This window comes from Mustela lutreola, chromosome 4 (genome assembly GCF_030435805.1).
Source record: "Mustela lutreola isolate mMusLut2 chromosome 4, mMusLut2.pri, whole genome shotgun sequence".
NCBI lineage: Eukaryota > Metazoa > Chordata > Mammalia > Carnivora > Mustelidae > Mustela > Mustela lutreola.
The window spans coordinates 135434187-135443018 of NC_081293.1; positions in this window are offsets into that span (position 1 = coordinate 135434187).

The window sequence follows — 8832 nt, forward strand, 5'->3', positions numbered from 1 at the left end:
CAAAGCATCATTTCTTCAGCTGCAGTTTGGGCCTGCTTGCTACTCTGTGCCTGGTGAAAACGTCTAATTAATGCCTTTTTCTTTCAAATGTGTTGCTGTTGAAGAAAATTAAATTAATAAAATTAAATCAAAAGAGCGTCTAGGGCTCCTGTTAGAATTGGAAACTAATTACTGATCTTGAAAAAGACCACAAGAGGCTTTGTGCATATGTGTATTATTTAGTGCAAAGGGTAATTTTTAAGAAAACAAATCATGTAAAGATATGAATAGGTAAATATATGTTTGTGATTACTTATGTGTTCTGTTTTGAAACTAATAATTAGTTTCAATTTCATATTCAAAATAATGAATGGCAATGCAATGTGCTAGAAATGTAATTGGCCTAGTCCTTCAATACACAGTGGAAGAACAGGCCATGCATTCTGTTGGTTCTGATCAGCCACATTTGTATTTTCATCAGTTTACCCTTCAGGTCTCTACAAATGAGAGAGTAACTTTTAAGAAATATAAAATAAGAAGAAACCTGCATATAGGAGCTAGAGGAAACAAATCATTAATTCAATTTTTTATTCTAGAAAAATAAGTCATTATCATTTATTTGACAATACCTGCAAGGCATGAGATAGTATTTTCACACTGAACTGACACAAGTTCAAGCCAGAAAGATGACTTTTAATGGCTTATTTAGATTATCATCAAGTGGGCACCATCTGTTCAGAATATTACTACAGAAAGGGTTTTTTTTTCTTTTTTTACTTAAGTATAATTAACATACAATGTTATATTAGTTTCAGGTGGACAACATATTGATTTGACGATTCTATCCATTACTCAGTGCTCACTATGGTAAGTACCCAAACGACATTATTACAATATTGTTGACTATATTCCTTATGCTCCCTGTACTTTTCATCTCCACGACTTACTTATTTTACAACTGGAAGTTTGTAGCTCTTAATTCCTTTTATCTATTTTGCCCATTCTCCGATCTACTGCCCCTTTGGCAACCACAAGTTTGTTCTCTGTAATTTTAACAGTCAGCTTTTTCTATCTTTCTTTGCTTTGTTTTTTAGATTCCACATAGAAGTGAGATCACATGGTATTTGTCTTCTTCTGTCTTCACTTACACAATACTCTCTAGGTCTATCCATGTTGTCACAAATGGCAAGAACTCATTCTTTTTTGCTATGGTTGAGTAATATTCTATTATATATCTATAAATAGATATAGATATAGATAGATATTGATATATCACATCTTCTTTATCCATCCATTGATGGACATTTGTGTTGCTTCTGTATCTTAGCTATTGTAAATAATGCTTTAAAAACATAGGGGTGCATAAATCTTCTCAAATTCGTGCTTTTGTTTTCTTTGGATAAATACCCAGTACTGGAATTACTGGATCATATGGCATTGTTATTGCTATTTATTAAGAAAGCTTCATACTGTTTTCCACAGTGGTAGCACCAATTTACATTCCCATCAACAGTTCACAAGAGTTCCCTTTTCTCCACATCTTCTCTCATGTTATTTCTTGCTGTTTTGATGTCAGCCATTCTGACTAGTGTAAAAATAATAATAATAATTGTGGTTTTGATTTGCATTTCCCTGATGATTAGTGATAGTGCACATTTTTTCATATGTCTGTTGGCCATCTGCATGTCTTTTTTGGGAAATGGCTAGTTAGGTTCCCTGCCCATTTTTTTTAATTGGATAATTTGGGTTTTGGTGTTGAGTTGTGTAAGTTCTTTATACACTTTGGATATTAAACTTTATCAGTTGTATCATTTGAAAATATCTTCTCCCGTTCACTAGGTTACCTTTGTGTTTGTTGATGTTCCCTTTTTCTGTGCAAAAGCTTTTAATTTTAATATAATTCCCAATAGTTTATTTTCTTTTGTTTCTTTGCCTCAGGAGATACATCCATAAATATGTTAAGGGTAATATCTAGCTTCTTTTAGGAGTTTTATGGTTTCAGGTCTCACATTTAGATTTTTAATGCATTTTGGTGTTACTTTTGTTTATGGTGTAAGAAAGTGGTCTAGTTTCATTCTTTTGCATGTAGCTGTCCAGTTTTCCCCACAACATCTATTGAAAAAAACTGTCTTTTCTCCATTGTATATTCTTACCATCTCTTTATAGATTGACTAATCATATAGGTGTAGGTTTACCTCTGGGCTCTCTATCCTGTTCCACTCATCTATAATGTCTATTTTTGTACAAGTACCATACTGTTTTGTTTACTATAGCTTTGTAATATAAAATCTGGGATTGTGATACTTCTGGTTTTGTTTTAATTTCTTGTTTTAGGTATTTGAGGTTTTTGTTGTTTTTCCCCACAAATTTTAGGATAATTTTTTCTAGTTCTGTGAAAAATGCTATTAGTATTTTGACAGGGATTGCATGGAATCAATGCATTGCTTTGAATAGTATCAACATTTTAACAATATTAATTCTTTTAATCCATGAGCATGGTGCACTCTCCCATTTATTTGTGTCATTTCCAATTTCTAGTAAGGGATCTTTTGAAGCCCCAGAGATAAAGCATAACTAAGTCATTCACTAAGACACATTTGGTGTTTTGCATATGCTATATTCCTGGACAGTACCTGTAGGTATTCAATAAAGAGAGCTTACCATGTGGCTGTACCAGAACACTGAAGTACATTATAGATTATGTACATGGTACCCCGATAATTGTGTTGTGTTCAACATATAACCAAATTTGGTGGCTCTGAAAATCATTTGTTGTATAAATGCATGAAATGAGTAAATGAATGAATGAAATATGGTGGGAGACTTCCCTTTGTCTCCCCTGGGCTAGGCACTAAAGTTAGGCAGAGGAATAAGACAGTTCCCCAATTTAAAACACTCCTCAATTAACAAGGAAAGATTGTTCAATTAGACTATAATAAATGCTATACCTGCTAATATAGAGATATGAAAAATTCCAAAGTAGTAATTAAATATCCTTAAGGAGGCTGAGAATCTTCCCAGAGGCAGTGACATTTGAGTTGGGTAAAGAATTCTGCTAAGCAAAATAGGAAAGGAAAGGCATTCATAGAAGGAAAAAAAAAAAAAAGGAGGATGAGAAGGAAGTGGAGGAGGTGGGGAAAAAGAAAAACAACAACCTGATTCAAAACCTGTAGAGGTAAAAATATGGATAGGTTGGGAACCAGTGTACCTTGAGTGTGGTATGACTGAGGTGTAGACATTATCAGAAGTGGCAGGCGATTAATCTTATTGATCTCTGAATTCTCCAAAGCACCAAATACAATGCCTAACTTCTAATTAGTGCTCAGATCCTTAGTAGGATGTATGAATATATGCAAAATCTGAGCAGGCTTATTCACCCTGGCTCAACACTGTTATAGTCAGTAATAACCTTAAATCTTCATCTAATATTAATGAATTGCTTTTTATAATCCTCAAAAAATAATTTCCCCATAGTTATCTTAAAATACAAACATCTTGGATTTGTATCTTAGTAAACCTAATTTGCTGGAAGACTTTGTCACTCCTAAATTAATAATATATACTCAATGAAACTATAGCTAATTTTATAATACCTCCCTTGCAAGAAATTTTATTGGATCTCTTCTTGGATAATGTCTAAAAATAAGTGTGTCTCTGTGGTTCAAAATCTTGTTACAACATAAAAAATAAACTCTCAGATTCTTTTTGATGCCCAAGGCATGCTGAATAGTTCATTAATATGGTATTAATTTTCATACATCTCATGTTAAAACTCAAATCCAGTGAGAAACTTTGGTAGTAAAACGTGACGTGTACAAAAGAAAAAATAGGAATTTGTCTAAGTTGAAACTAAATAAAAAGAAAGAAAAGAGAAAAAAAAGTAACTGTAAGAGGAATCACGCCATGAGTAGCCCCATCTGTGAAGTACACTCTTTCCCTGCTGGCTGGGCCTGGAAATCTCCACCCCCATCCAGAGATACCACAGAGCTTAAAGTACTAACCAACAGGGAATATCCCAGGATACTCTTCATCTATGTGGGCTGGAAATTCCCCTCCCCAACTTAGGGTTAGCCTGGAATGGGGAAACTGGCAGAGATCAGTGGGAATCCCAGTGGCATGAGTTAAACCAAAATGGCACTCACTAAAAAGTCTCTGAAAATAAGATTGTCATTGGAACTATAGTCCAAAAATGTATGATAGGATCTGCATGATAAATCTAAATAGGAAACTGCCTGACAAAATTTTAAATAGTGTCCAGGGTCTCCTGACATAATAGCTAAAATTTCCTGGATATAATAAAACCTCTTCCATTATACCATGAACCCAAAAAATCACAACCTGAATATGAAAAGACAATCAACTGACATCAACATTAAAATGAATTTGATATTCAAAGTACCCAATAAGAATTTTAAATCAACAGTTATAAAAATAATTCAATAAGCAATTACAAATTCTCTGGAAATAAATGAATGCATGGAAAGTCTCAAGAAAGAAATAAAAATTAAAAAAAATAAGAAAAAAATTATAGAACCAAAGAGTACCCTAACAGAAATTTTTAAAATCCTCTCTGGATAGTTTTTTTTTTTCATTTTTTAAAAATTTTTTATTTATTATAAACATATATTTTTACCCCCAGGGGTACAGGTCTGTGAATCGCCAGGTTTACACACTTCACAGCACTCACCAAAGCACATACTCTCCCCAATATCCATAACCCCACCTCCCTTCTCCCAACCCCCCTCCCCCCATCAACCCTCAGTTTGTTTTGTGAGATTAAGAGTCACTTATGGTTTGTCTCCCTCCCAATTCCATCTTGTTTCATTGATTCTTCTTCTACCCACTTAAGCCCCCATGTTGCATCACCACTTCCTCATATCAGGGAGATCATATGATAGTTGTCTTTCTCTGCTTGACTTATTTCGCTAAGCATGATACGCTCTAGTTCCATCCACGTTGTCGCAAATGGCAAGATTTCGTTTCTTTTGATGGCTGCATAGTATTCCATTGTGTATATATACCACATCTTCTTGATCCATTCATCTGTTGATGGACATCTAGGTTCTTTCCAGAGTTTGGCTATTGTGGACATTGCTGCTATAAACATTCGGGGGCACGTGCCCCTTCAGATCACTACGTTTGTATCTTTAGGGTAAATACCCAATAGTGCAATTGCTGGGTCATAGGGCAGTTCTATTTTCAACATTTTGAGGAACCTCCATGCTGTTTTCCAGAGCGGTTGCACCAGCTTGCATTCCCACCAACATTGTAGGAGGGTTTCCCTTTCTCTGCATCCTCGCCAGCATCTGTCATTTTCTGACTTGTTGATTTTAGCCATTCTGACTGGTGTGAGGTGATATCTCATTGTGGTTTTGATTTGTATTTCCCTGATGCCGAGTGATATGGAGCACTTTTTCATGTGTCTGTTGGCCATCTGGATGTCTTCTTTGTAGAAATGTCTGTTCATGTCCTCTGCCCATTTCTTGATCGGATTATTTGTTCTTTGGGTGTTGAGTTTGCTAAGTTCTTTATAGATTTTAGACACTAGTCCTTTATCTAATATGTCATTTGCAAATATCTTCTCCCATTCTGTCAGTTGTCTTTTGGTTTTGTTAACTGTTTCCTTTGTTGTGCAAAAGCTTTTGATCTTGATAAAATCCCAATAGTTCATTTTTGCCCTTGCTTCCCTTGCCTTTGGTTATGTTCCTAGGAAGATGTTGCTGTGACTGAGGTCGAAGAGGTTGCTGCCTGTGTTCTCCTCAGTGATGGATTCCTTTCTCACATTGAGGTCCTTCATCCATTTTGAGGCTATTTTTGGTGTGTGGTCTAAGGAAATGGATAGTTTTAATAGTACAAATGACAGAAGATAGAATTGGTGAATCTGAGGAAAAATCAATACATTTTACCCAATCCAAACAACAGAAAGAAAATAGATTAAAAAAAAATAATAATAAAGAACCAAGACTTAAGAACCTGTGAGACAACAATGAAAGATCCAACATTCATATCATTGGAGACTTAGAAGGATAAGAGAAAAGAAGTGGGGCTGAGAGAGTATTCAGTTAAATAATAGGTGAAAATTTCCAAATTTGGTTAAAATCATAGATTAAAAAAACTGAACAAACCCCCAATAGGAAAAACATAAAGAAATCTATAACAAGGCATATGAAAATTAAACTTCTGAAAACTGAAGATTAAAACAAAGAGCTTTGAAATAACCAGTGAGAAATAGCATATTACTTACATGAAATACAAGTTCAAATGACAGTGGATTTATAATCTGAAAATGTAGCAGCTGGACAAAAGTGGTTTATCTTGCAAGAGAAATAACTGCCAACTATGAATTCAATACCCATCAGGACTATCATTTAGGATTAAAGTGAAATAAAATTCATAGTTACAACATTCCCCCACACCTAACAACCAACAAAACTACCAGACAGAAAATCCACAAGGATACACAAAGAACTTAACAACATAATCGACTAACAGGATATAAATGACATATGTAGAATACTCCACCCAATAACAGAAAAATAGACTTTTTTTTAAGCATTCATAAACTATTTCCCATAATAGACCATTTCCAGGGCCATAAAACAAATCTCAACAGATTTCAAATAATTGAAGTTGTACACTGTATGTTCCCTGACAAAAGTAAAATCAAGCTAGAAATCAATAATAGAAAGCTGATAGAAGAATCTTTAAACACTTAGATTGTAAACAAAATACTCCTAAATAATTCCTATGTCAAAGAAAACTGAAAGAAAATAAAAATATACATATAGTTAAATGAACATGAAAATACAACATATCAAAATATATGGGAACATCTAAAGTGTACTGAGAAGAAATGTCATAGTATTAAGTGTACAATTTAGAAAAGAGGGAAGATCTAAAATAAAAATCTAAATTATTACTTAAAAACTAGGGGAAAAAAACCAAAAAATTAATTCCAAAGCAAGCAGATGGAAGGAAATAATAAGGGAGGTTATCAATGAACTTGAAAACAAGAAACAATAGGACAAATCAATGAAGTAAAAGAAGCTGGTTCCTGAAAAAATAAATACGATTGTTAAACTTCCCCAAGACTGACATATGCAAAAAGAGAAATTATTTTGCATTTTATACAAATACAAAAAGATACAAATCACTGATATCAAGAATAAAAAAAGGATGATCACTTTATATCTTGTAACCATTAAAAAAGAATAAGATAAACAACTTTTTGTTTATAAATTTGAAAGCTTAGAGGAAATGGAACAATTCTTTAAAAAACCACAAACTAACAAAACTCAAGCAAGAGGAAATAATTTGATTAGTCTATAATAATCAAAGAAGTTTAATTTATAACTAAAATCTCCTGAGAAGAAATCTCTAGGACCAGATGGTTTCAATGGAGAATTCTCTCAAACATTTAAAGAATTAAGATGAATTTTGTATCATGTCTTCCAGGAAAAAAAAAGAAGAGGTTATACTCCCCAACTCATTTTATGAGGTCAGCATTGCTCCACCACCAAAAGCACAAAAAGACAATAGAAAAAAGAAGACTAAAAAAACCAATATCTCTCATAAACTTAGAAGCCAAAGTCCTCAACAAGATATTAGCAAATCAAATCCAGTAATATATAAGAATTATATACCATGACCAATTGGAAATTATTCTAGGTATGTAAGTTTAGTTCAACATTTGAAAATTACTTGATGTAAACTAGTATAGCAAGCAGATAAAGGAAAAAAAATACGATCATATTGATTGACAGGAAAAGCACATCACAGAATCTGATACCCATTTATGATAAAAACTGTTAACAACTTAGAAACAGAGGAACATTTCAACTGGATATAAAGCAACTATAAAACTTTTATGTCACATAATATTTAAGGGTGAGCAGCTAAAAGGTTCTCTAATATTAGGAACAAGGCAAGGATGTCCACTCTTACCATTCCTGTTCAATAAGATATTGAATATTCTGGCAACTGAAATAAAGACAGAAAAGGAAATAAAAGGTATGTATATTGAGAAGGAACAAATGAAACTGCCGTTATTTGCAGACAAAATCATTCTCTATGTAGAATCCTAAGGACTCTACCAAAATCTCCTAAAACTAAGAAATGAGGTCAGTAAATTTTCAGGATACATGATCAACACAGAAAAATCAATAGCATTTCTATATACTAACAAAGATCACATGGAAGCCTGTATTCCATTTACAAGCACCAAAGAAAGTGAAATATTTATTTAGGTATGAGCTTAAAATATGTACAGAATCTGTATGACAAAAATTACAAATGCCAACTTAAGAAAAAAAAAAATCAAAGTACATCTAAATAAGTGGAGAGGCATACTGTGTTCATAACTTGCAAGACTCAGCATAGTAATGATGTTTATTTTCCCCAAACTGATCTATAGGTTTTAAGCAATTCCCACCAAAATCCCAGCAAGACTTTTTTGTAGAAATATATAGGCTTATTATAAAATTTATTTGAAAGGAACAGACCTGATAACAGTTAAAACACTATTAAAAAAATAACAAAGTGAGAAGAATCATTGTACCTGATGTGAAGGTTCATTATATAGCTATGGAAATCAAGACTGTGTAGTTATGGCAGAGAAATGGAGAGATAGATCAATGGAACAGAATAGAGAACTCAGAGATAGATGCACATAAATATGTCTGACTGATTTTTTGCAAAAGTGCAAAAACAATTCAACAGACAAAGAATAGCCTTTTCAACAAATGATGCTGAAACAATTGGATATCCATAGGCAAACAAATAAATAAATAAATAAATAAACAAAATAATAATAAAAACAAACAAAACCCCAAACAACAACCTCAACCCCAAAAC